Source organism: Mastomys coucha, unplaced genomic scaffold (genome assembly GCF_008632895.1).
Source record: "Mastomys coucha isolate ucsf_1 unplaced genomic scaffold, UCSF_Mcou_1 pScaffold20, whole genome shotgun sequence".
Taxonomy (NCBI): Eukaryota; Metazoa; Chordata; class Mammalia; order Rodentia; family Muridae; genus Mastomys; species Mastomys coucha.
The window spans coordinates 114276543-114288454 of NW_022196903.1; the positions used below are offsets into that span (position 1 = coordinate 114276543).

At 49.1% G+C, this 11912-nt stretch overlaps 1 protein-coding gene across 24 annotated transcripts in view; it reads right to left on the reverse strand.

The window, feature by feature from the left end:
• Nucleotides 1-11912, reverse strand: part of Mical3 (microtubule associated monooxygenase, calponin and LIM domain containing 3) — a 201824-nt gene that overhangs the window by 145002 nt on the left and 44910 nt on the right. For 3 of the 24 annotated variants that reach the window (XM_031383262.1, XM_031383260.1, XM_031383261.1), the window contains exon 1: nt 10504-10746. The exons of 10 other annotated variants lie outside the window; for them this stretch is intronic. The gene's annotated coding sequence lies outside the window, so the exon portion shown is untranslated. Of the gene's footprint in view, nt 1-9644; nt 9700-10503; nt 10749-11912 lie in introns of those variants that run through there. 11 more of the 24 variants (XM_031383267.1, XM_031383265.1, XM_031383268.1 and 8 more) reach the window with 8 other exon arrangements.

The window sequence follows — 11912 nt, forward strand, 5'->3', positions numbered from 1 at the left end:
GGGGGGACGGAGGGAGGGAAGGGGAGGACCTGCCAACTCACTGAGGGGAGATGGGAGAACCTGGCAAGGTAGGGATGTTCTCCTTCAATCACACCTCAGCTCTCCCTAATCTTCAACCAGCAGACAGATTGCATTTACGACTACCCAGAATGCACTTCTCCCCAAGACGTGGTGTGATCACGCAAGTCCGGGACCCTGTTCCTCTGAAGCTGATGACCCATCCTGGAAACTATAACACAATACAAGGAGGCGAAGCATGGCCTCAGATGCTGTCTCTGTTTTGTTTCCATTATAAAGCAGAAGCTATCACAAAGATCCACGAGGGTCCAATTGAAATACCTGAAAATACCAGTTATGGCCGAGTGCATGAATGCATTCATCAGCTACCACTTACAGAGCACTTATGTGCCAAACACTGCTGCATGCTTGACCTGCATTAGCTCATTTCTGTCTTCAGAATAACATCCTAATTATAGGGTTACCCTTACTTTGGAAACCCAGCAATTAAATTACAGTTCAGAGAAGACCATTACCTCCCAGGGTCATGATGCAATGGAGACTCGAGGGCTGGCTGGACCCACAGCTTACTTCCCTTCCAACACAGCCTCACTCAGTAAACTCAATGTACTGTGTGTGACCTCTGCGCTGCTTCTTATGAGTATACATGCCATTCAATTCCCTCTACGCGTCTCTAGATTTTTTTAAAAAATAAACAGTGATTGCTAATCTACAGGTATTGATTTAGGTGCCTGCTCTGTACCAAGACTGCCCTAGATATAGAGACCCAAACAAAAGGAATCTACATAAGAAGAAATTGAAGAAACTGCACCTAACTCAGTATAAAAGATGAGAAATGAGCAAAACCCAGGGCTGCCGCGCTGCTGGGCGCTCACAACTGCGCAGTTGGGCTCAGAGTCTGAGGGGAGGAGATACAACATTTTGGTCCAGCAGGCCTGTGGGCAGTGCTCCTGCCACCGCCTGACAAGCATCTCAAGTACTTCAAACTCCTCCCTAAGAGGTGGGGAAAAGGCAAAGAAGAGATGTGAACAGGGCAGTTAGTAGGAGCGAGCAGAATGCAGACAAGCCACGAGGTGGAGTGTCCCTGGGAGTCAAGGAGGGAGAGAAGACACCTTGGGAACAGGAAGCACAAACGCCCATCATTGGGGCATGGCGTGCGTACTGGGAAAGATGCAAACGTACTACTGTCACACTGCTTACTAGAGTTGAGATCTTGGATGCCCATGGGTCAAAGGCTTGATCACCAGCCTGCGGCATTTTTAGGAAGAGGTGGAACCTGAGGGAGGAGAAACCTATTGGAATGTTAAGTCACTTTAGGCACACTCTTGGAGGGGACACTGGGACCATAGCCCCTTCCCATCTCTGCTTCCCAGCCACCATGAGGACATCAGCTTGGTTGGTCCCACTTCAGTGCACGGTGTCCACAGGCCAAACCAACAGTGTCTTAGGGAACTTCAACTACTCCACCACCCATTGGCACAGAGGCTTAAAGTCATGGACTCCACACACACCAGGCCACTGGCCAGGTTATTCTGTGAGCTATCTGCCCTTCAACCCTCTCTGCCCGCAATGAACAGAAGAGGAAATCCCATGGGCAATTCCACCCTGTGCCAAATCTCCCAGGAGAAGGGACGAAACAGCAGTCTCACCATCTAGTGATGCACTGGGCTTCCTGGCTAGGCCACTTCCTTCACTGTCTCAGATGGTGGCATTGCCCTCACCCAGCTGGTTCCTTGGTGACAGAAACAAGTGCTCAGATCACTGCTGCAGTCCACAGTATACAGAGTACTATACTCAGAATCAGAGACAGATCTGAGGCAGGGGCACTGTTGCAGCATTATTTCTGTCCAATCACATTAGGGCAGTGACAGGCCTGTGATTGGATAGGAATCCAGAGGTGGAGCTAGAGTCTGAGGAAGAGAAAAGGCAGAGAGCAGGAAGGGAGCAGAGGACCATCATCATGGAGGCAGAGGAAGATGGCGATTCAGACCCCGCATGGCTATAGCAACCAAGTTAAGGTTTTTACAAGGCCAGGAGAATTGGGATAAAATATTGTCTTTATCATTGGGCTCTAAATTATTGTATTGGCATCTTGTAAATTGTGATCTTATTATTATATAAACCTGATTAGATAATTAAACCTTAAAAGTCATGCTTTACTGGGTACTAAGGCATTAGATGAATGATTGTGGGGTGTGTAAAGCGTTGCATGTGAGCGAGATGATGCTGCTAGCTGGGAGAAGATAGCAAGAGCCTGCAGGGACATAGTGTTGTGGCCGGACGGTACCAGCACTAGAACGTGGTCCGGTGGGAAAGAGAGTTGTCGGGGTAGATTCATTTTTAAACAGGGCACTGTCACTGAAAATGGCCAGCCTGCTCCATATCCAGCTGTGCATCTCAGGTGGGATGAGGTGAGCCATAAGGAGGGCTCAGCAAGCTGCAGAACACAGGGAACACACAGCGACCCCTCTCTCGGGGTCCCAGATGAGGGTCCAAGACTTCCTCTCACATGATAGACACACCCCATACTTACTATAGTCTATTAAACACGAGGCAAGCCTCAGCACAGAGAAACTACCTACTTGTCCAAAATCAACTTCAAGTCTACCTGAGGGAAGAAACAATTGCTATAGGTTGTCATAAAGCCAATAGTAACATTTCCTAGGGGTGCCCTACCAGAATCAAAAAACACACAACCCAAGAGTTAGGTGACACATGCAATCCCAAGGTGAAGCTGACTAGAAGGCTGGGAATCCCAGGGCTCACAGAATCCACAATTGTGCATACACCCTGTGCTGGGGCTGAAGCCACTCTCCTTCCTGTAAAGGAGTGGTTCTCAATTTGTGGGTCACAACCCTTTCGGGAGGAATCATATCAGATATCCTGCATATCAAATATTTATATTACCAGTCATAACTAATAAAATTACAGCTATAAAGTAGCAACGAAGCCGGGCGTGGTGGTGCATGCCTTTCATCCCAGCACTTGGGAGGCAGAGGCAGGTGGATTTCTGAGTTCGAGGCCAGCCTGGTCTACAGAGTGAGCTCCAGGACAGCCAGGGCTATACAGAGAAACCCTGTCTCAAAAAACCAAAAAAAAAAAAAAAAAAAAAAAAAAAAAAAAAAAAAAAAAGTAGCAACGAAATAGTTTTATGGTTCCACCACAAAAGGAGGAACTGTATAAAAGGGTCACAGCATTAGGAAGGTTGAGAGCCACCGCTGTAAAGGCATGGGACCCTTACTGATAGTCCACCTTTCATAGACAGCCAGTCCCTCCGACCCAGAACAAGCCGCTAAGTGGGGAGATGGCTCAGGGCCCCTGCAGCCCCTTCTCTACACACTCTCCCCACACTTCTGCCTTCCTTCATTGGGAGGATTCACCAGGCAAGCCTCTCTGAGCACACTTATTAGCTCTGAACCAGGGGCAGTGCTGCGAGTCCCCTCCGACATCCTGGAAACTTAGCAGTCACTGTAAGAGTAGAGGAGTGGTGTGGTGGTATACGCTTGCAATGTCAGCCCACTGATGTGTTGAGGCAGGAGGATCATCGGTTTCAGACCAGCACCAACCAACTTGAAAAACAAACAAAAGCAAAAGGCTAGGTGTCTTAGTTGGGGTTTTCATTGCTGTGAAGAGACACCACGAAAAAGGCAACTCTTATAAAGGACAACATTTGTTGGGGCTGGCTTATAGGATTAGAGGTTCAGTCCATTATCATCATGGCAGAAACATGGCAGCGTGCAGGCAGGCATGGTGCTGCAAGAGCTGAGAGTTTTACATCTTGATCCAAAGGCAGCCAGAAAACTGCCTTCCAGGCAGCAACAAGGAGGAGGGTCTCAAAGCCCACCCCCAGTGATATACTTCCTCCAACAAGGCCACACCACTCCAACAAGGCCACACCCACTCCAACAAGGACACACCCCCTAACAGTGCCACTTCCTGCCTGGGCCAAGCATATCCAAACCATCAAACTAGCTAAAGGCTTTAAGAGACCCAGCCTTGTGAATGACTGGGCTCCTGAGAAGAGACTGAGCTGACTTCTTCTGACCAGTACCTGCCAGCTCACCCTTCTGCCACACGACAGAGCAGCAGGATGGCCCTCTGATTGGGTTCCACACTTTTGGACTTCCTGGCCAACTGTGCTAGTCTGTGGAATTTATTACATAGTAGAAAATAAAATAAGGCATAAGACATGTTGGGGCTGTAACTCCAGTTCCAGGAGATCTAAAACCCTTTTCTGGCCTCGGCAGGTACTGCGTGCACATAGCGCACAGACACAGTGCTGGCAAAACACCCACACACATAAAACAAAAAACAAAACAAATCCTCAAAGAAAGGTAGTAAGTGCCATGTGAAATGCCTGAGCCAGAGCCTGACTCACAGCTAGAGATGACAGCAGTGACAAATCCCATCAGCCTTCAACATCAAAACACGGGTGGTAACATCAAACCTAGAGGTCTCATTCAACTGGCCTCGAACACAGGACAGCAGGAAGCGTTCTTCTGGCCCATCCCTTCCTCTGTCCAGAATCAAAGGAAAGCACCGGTCTCCAGGCACTGACTGACCCCAACATCGACAAAAACATCCCTGACCTTCTCCTCCATCCACAGGGCCCTACCTCTATACCAGAGCCATAGTGGTATTCTGGGATGGCCAAGCAGCTTCCTTGATGGTTGAGAAAGAGTCACACCCCACAGGACAGCCCAGGATGTGTGAGCCGTCCTGATGCTCGGATAAGCCAATCTCTGGGACAAATGGACATGGGCAGAGACCCCCTAAGGAACTAGAGAAGGCTGTGATGTTTATATGAGCTATGGGGTTAGAAGACTCAATGGAAGGATCTGACAGAAACTGAGAAAGTCTCCTTTGCTAAGGCGCATGCTCCATGGGGGTAGGAATTTTTTGTCTGCTTTGCTTATTGCCGTTATCTTTAGCTCCTGAAACTGTGCCTGGAACACTCGATTGAATGAAAAGGAGATCAAATCCCATGTGATTTGGGCCAAATGCTTTGAGTCAAGCAAAACTGCATCTGGATCTTTTTGTGCAACTCTGTAGGTGTGTGACTATAATAACCCACCCAGCCTCTCTGGCTCTTGTTAGGATAAATGGCAATGATTGAATCGTCACAGACTATCTCTGAGAAATGAAATCTCTGGGCTTCTAGCTTCCCCGGCCAGTGCCTTCCAATTCTCCCTAACTCAGAGGAGGAAAGTGGCCACAGTGAAGAATCAGAAGTGGCTGTCACTTGCTGGTCTAGCCCAACTCCTAGTCATGCTGTCAAGCCCAGCCCAGCCCAACCTTGCCTCCACTCACTGAGGAAACTGAATCATGGGACAGTGGGCCCAGGTCCTCATGAAGAACCAGCACTCACCTACACTCCTGCCCATACCCAGCAGTCATCTCCCTCGCACTAGCATGTTATAAGTCTCAAGATGTGCGCTCCCCAGCGTGTCATCTCTCTCACCCTAGTCATGCTATGTCTCAAGATACGTGCTCCTCAGCATGTCATCTGACTCACCCTAGCATGCTCTAAGTCTCAGGATGAGTGCTCCCCAGCATGTCAGTTGAGTGCTCCAGGGTACTACTGTTCATGAAGGTAAACCAGAACCAAGTTCCTCTTGACAGCTCTCTTTCTGTGCATCTCGAGTGTTGAGGTTGGAAGTGGAAGTAGATCTCAGGCTTGCAAGCCCCAGGATGAGGTCACAGGAGGCTTCCTCTGGAGACTGGTAAGGTCTCCGGCTTGCTCACTGAGTAGGTGCAGCACCCAGGTCTGGGGTCTAGGGAGTAATTTCAGTGTCATTTATGAATCTGTACTCTGGCTCATGCGCAGAACAAAGGAGAGGGTAAGGCCATCTAGCCTTAGTGGGTCTCCATGGACTTTGTGCTTATGACAATGGTCAATATTCCGACCTCAACCAGGAAGTGTGATAGGCACTACGGAACTCCAGCTCACCAACCTGCTCCGTCCTTACAAACTGGAGGCAAGGAAGGCACTTCCCAGCCTTTCTTGAGGCTAGCCTGACTGTGCTAGAGGTAGACGACGTGGGTGTGCCTTCCCAGAAAGATCCTTTAAAAGGGGTGGGCCATCCAATTCTCCCAGAGAAATCTGTCGTTCCAGGGTTTCCTGCTTTTTGACACTGAAGCTCATGTGCCCTGAGACACAGCCATGGTGGTGTTGGTGGCTTTATAGAAGAGAGACCCCTGCTAGCGGGCCTGCTCTGTCTCACCCAGTGGCCTCTGTCACATTATGACAGGGTAGAAGCCACCACCAGGTGCTGAGAAGATCACCATACCACTTGTAGGATTCTTGAATTCCAGAAACAAGAACCAAAATAAAAAACTTGGGGGGTGGGTGGAGACCTCATGTAGCCCAGGCTATCCTTGATCTTACTATGTAGCAGACGATAACCAACTCCAGATTCTTGGCTGTGTACTACCATAAGCAGTTTATTAAATTTCTCTTCATAAATGACAGAAAATGGACTGAGACATCTTTTTGTTTTCCTTGAAGATAAAAACAAGGCACTTGGAGATCCAGCATCCACACCTGACTGATCATTAGGTAACCTGAAAAATATTCTATGTACCAGGATATATGAAATTAGGTCAACTTAAACTTTTACCTGTCTCCTCAGAGTGGAGCCTACAACTACCTTGCTGTGGCTAATAGGGCTAGAACATTCCTCTTCCTGGACAGACGAGAGCCAAAGTCCTGGTGACCTAGACACTGCACTCACTCCTCTCTAGACTTTTATCACATAAAAGACAACAATGCTTTTATGACACTGTCATTCCCAGTGACTCTAATCCTGACAAGACAGCTCTGCTATTTGCTAAGGAGAGTCCTGAGGGTTGAAAGGACCACTCATCAATGGTACCCATTCACTGGAGTTCCTCAAGTGACAATCTGCTAATGACAGCATCTCAAGCTTTGTGAGAGTCCTTAAAGCAAGAGAGAACCACCCCCCCAAGTCATTAACTATCCACAACATTCACAACGGCAACCAGAGGAGAATGACACAAGACCATACGATGAGTCCTCCTGACCGAGTTCAGGAGGACGGACACTTACAGGGGATCCTCAACAATTCCAACTGTGGAATACTGCGTGTCCCGGCTGACTGTCTGAAGCTGAAGTGCTCTAAAGTACAAAATCTCAGGTGTTTCATAGATGCAAAGATCCCAACAGGCTGGACACTGACATCAGACACGTCAGGTCCCAGAGCATCTAGAGGAGGGCCGCTCAAGTCTGAGGCAGGAGCGCAGGTGTGCCAGGCGCTGACCTGCAGTCACCACCTGTAGAAAAGGCCTGCCACCCGGAAGCTCCCTCAGCCTGAGGTTCCTGAACTCAGCAGCTGAGACTCCATCTAGCCAAGGTTACCTCAGGGCTTCAGACCATGTGGGCCATACATTGTTCCTTAAAAGGCAATGCTCTCAAAGATCAGGTTGAACTCACTCCTAGGAGAGACAATGACCAGTAATAACTGGAAGCTATTACACGAGAAAGAAAAGAAAGCTGAGCCCCCAGCTTGGCTGCCTGTCTTTCCAATGAGGCTCAGCCTCCTTGGCTTCACCTGCTAAAGCTGGAACACATTTTTTTTTTTTTTTTTATTTAATGCAAAAGCAAAAGGTGACTCTGGCCAAGCTTTGGTGGAGTTGTTCACAGCACAGGCACACAGCAGCTAGCAGGCAGGACTAACAGCAGGGGTGGGCACACAAGGGGCAAATGCCTATGGTAGCCTCCTGTGGAGGAGGGGCAGCAAGAATTAAAAGGCTGGGTAGTGGTGGCTCACGCCTTTAATCCCAGCACTTGGGAGGCAGAGGCAGGCAGATTTCTGAGTTCGAGGCCAGCCTGGTCTACAGAGTGAGTTCTAGGACAGATAGCCAGAGCTATACAGAGAAACCCTGTCTCAAAAAAAAAAAAAAAAAAAAAAAAAAAAAAAAAAAAAAAAAAAAAAAGCTGTCAAGGCAGGGCTGTACCTCTAAGATAGAGCCATTGCCTAAAGTATGCTCTGCCCTGAGTTCAGCCATCACTACCTTATCATCCACCACAGGAGGGCAGGTTAAGGGAGTAAATACTGTGTGTGAACAGGATCCTCGTGGAATAGAAAACTAAAGATAAATCAAAGGGAGAAAAAAAACTAAAGAGAGATGGAAAAGTTAAAAATACTCCCAGGCCTCCAGGGCAAGGCCCAACATGAGCCAAGGAAGCTGTATTCTCCCATTTCCCTCCATTCTCCCCAGGAGAAACAGAAAGAATACATAGGAGCGTTGAGCAGAGACACTTAGGGTTCAAATGTGTGTTAAGGCCTGGGGCTGTGGTAAGGGACTGTGTCATCCCAGCAGGACTGGTCTCTTCAGTCCCTTCCCACCTGCTGCTGCTATTCCTCCCGGAAGTCCTCCATCTCCAACTGCTCCTCACTAGGCTATGAGTGATTCTGTGTATGTGTGGGTGTATACACGTGTGTGCTCCAGAGCTTAGGATGTGATCAACAGAGTCAATGAAAGAAGCTAACGGGGGCAGGTAGATGGTCCAGCAGTTAAGAATGTTGCTACACAAGCATGAGGTTCAGAGTTCAAATCTCTAGCATCCGCTGTAAAAGCCAGGCATGGCCAAACGTATACCAGACACCCCAGCACAAGGGGGAGGAGGGGTAGAGATAGAAGACTGCTGGGACTTACTGGCTACCAGCCTATCTCCAAGTTCAGTGAAACATCCTGTCTCAACAGAGTAAGTCAGAGTGACCGAGCAGAATTACCTTATGTCTCCGTCTGGCCTCCACGCACCCACCATCGTGTGCATATACTATACAACATACACAAAAGGACTCAACAAACATTTGCTATCCACTCCCTACCCCCACCATGTGTCAGGTGCCCTAGCCAAGACAGCTAGCTAGGAGTGAGGGCACGCGCCTTGAACCCAACACATCAGAGGCAGGTGGATCTCTGAGCCTGGTCTACATAGTGAGTTCTAGGCCACCCAGTGCTACACAGAAAAAGCCTATTTCAACTCCCACCCCTCAACCCCATCCCCCACCCCAAATTACCAGACAGCTGAATAGAGTTCTATAGGCGAAAGCCTTATTCTCAACCCACAGCCCATGCCTGCCATTCCTCCCATATGGGCACTTAGGTGCTCTTGAGGGGTCAAGCATGCCTCCACATAACAGACGGTTCTCCTGAGAACCTTGCAGAGGCAGGCGTATCTCTGTGAGTTTGGGGTCAGCCTGGTCTATGCACTGAGTTCCAGCACAGCCAAGGCTGTGTAGAGAGACTCTGTCTCAAGTGGGGGTTGGGAATCTAACAAATTCTGAGCACCAGTGGATTAGGCGGCTCAGGGCACACGGTGCAACTGCACTCACTGTCTGCATCCTACTCGGGGAGCAGAAAAGCAGTCGCACAGTCTTCTAGGTAAAGATGTTTCCATAGGACATTCCCAAGAGCTCAAGGTTCAGAGAGGCCTCTGCTGGGGACACCTTATGTGAGAAGGCAGCTAGGAGTTAGTGATGTCGACTCCTTCTCTTATGCACACAAACGCAGGAGGTCAGCAACCCTTACCTTCCCACACAGTAAGGTGGGCAACCATTAGTGCGCCATGCGCCAGGTCCATTTTACCCACTCCTTACCCTGCCATGGTATTAGCCTTCCTTTGCTGGGACAAAGGACTTGAGAAAAATCAACCTAAGGGAAGGAAACGATTCTTTAGCTCATGGTTTCCAAGGTTTGCATCTACAATCGCTCTGCCCCATCACTCTGGGCCTATGGTGCCTCAAGACATCAAAGCTTGAGCGTAAGTAGATGAATTCTGTTTAGCTCATGGTGGATAAAAAGCAAAGGGGACCCAGTATGTCCCCAGTTGCCTAATTTCCTACTACCAAGACTGACCCCCCCCACCCCCGACACACACCTCCAAGTTCCACCACCTCAAATCAGTGATGAAGGCTTTTAATATCTGGGGTTTTAACATTGGGGTTAACACTCAAAAAATCCAAAATACAACACCTGGTCAGGGTCCCTGTGGGACCTCAAAGAGATGAGGACAACAGGCAGACCTCAGACACCCCAAGGTGCTCACTGGCCTGAGCCCACCCACCTCTCCTGTTGCAGTACTGGCCAGCATCATCCCAGGGTTGGTACCTGGGGGAAGCCAGGCTTCACTGAGATACTCGAAAGCACTGAGGGACAGAAAAGCCATCTCTATGCCATTCACTTAAACCCAGACCCAAGGAAAACAGCTCTCAAGATGGGTGCTCCTGGCTCCAGATGACAGCCTCTCTCTCAACCAATCGGGCAACCAGCTCACACTCCCAGAGGCACAAGGTTCCTGGGGACATAGTTTAAGGACACACTCTCTACTGTACCTTATTTATAATATACAATTAAAATCCTGAGACTCTTACATACTTCCAGCCAACCGAGGCGAGGGAGCTGGCTCTCCGATCCCAGGCCAGATACCACCTAAATGAATAAGCAAAGTGACATTACCCCCAGGGCTGGAGTCTGGCGACGGTGCCAACCCCAGCCTCTCCTCCTTGGCTTGAGCAGGAAATCCTGGAATGGCAAAGCCAGGAAGGGAAGCCTGCTGTGCTGGGCTGTCACTTCGTGCCCCTCAGGACCATCGTCCTATCATGTCTTGCTGGCGTTTTGGTCTCCATCCTGCTCAGGGTAGGCATACACCCCTAAGCCCAGGATTGCAGTCATTTGTGACATAGCCACCAACTGAGGACATCATACTACACAGGGCAGCACAGCTAGCACCAGGTCACCAGGTGACATCCTGTCCTGGTAACTAAGGCGTGAGTCTGGCTTAGCCACATGTTTGGGTTTTGGTCCCCATCCCCACACAAAGCTCACGCCCACATGCATTACCCTCAAGGCTGTTATGGAAAGCGCGTCAAATGGATCAGCTCAAGGAAACTTCGACCCTCTGTGAGATAATACCTCCTGAACCTGTGCCAGCTGTCACCCAACTAGACCAGCTACAGTACACGTGACGGTCCCAGACAACATGGCTGTGTAAGTGGGAACATGCTTCACAGAGTTGTTCCTTCATAGAACTGTAGTCATTGAACAACAAACAGCTGGTTTCTAGTCTGAGCCAGTCCTCAGAAAGTAGCTATCACTTCATCCACAAAGGACAAGGTTCAATGACTTGAGTTTCTTTTTCTTTTTTTAAATTGCTCTACAAAAATTCCAGACTCAGACATGACTGCTCTTCCAGGAACAAGGAGCCAGCGGCCTTTGGAGAGAGCGGCCATAGGCTCTGGCTTTAGCTGCAGAGCCTGAGTATGTCTACATGGCTAGAGCTAACTGTGGCCAGCCTGAATCTGGATAGGACAGAAGGTCAACAAGCCTCGAGGAGACCCGCCTTAGCTAGCGGGCAGAGGAGGGGACAGCTCAGTGTGGGGCAGTCCTGGGGCAAGTCCAGAGGCTTAGCCTGTTCTCACATCCTGGAGCAGGATGCTAGCTAACAGAGATCCCCTCTCATGTGTGCTGGAGAGAAGGCGTGACTGCCTGATGTTATGTTCTGAGATAGGATCTCCTCAGGTTGCCCAAGTGGGCCTTGAACTCTTAGCCTTAGCCAGGTCCACCACGCCTGGCTTAGGTGTGACATTATGGATTGTGATTAGACCTGGATTCTTTTTTGACTTTTTTTTTTTTTTTTTTTTTTTTTTTTTTGGTTTTTCTAGACAGGGTTTCTCTGTGTAGCTCTGGCTGTCCTGGAACTCACTCTGTAGACCAGGTTGGCCTCGAACCCAGAAATCCGCCTGCCTCTGCCTCCCGAGTGCTGGGATTAAAGGCGTGTGCCACCAATGCCCGGCCTTTTAAAAAACATTTTATTGGTTATTTTATTTACATTTCAAATGTTATCCCCTTTCCCAGTTTCTCCTCCA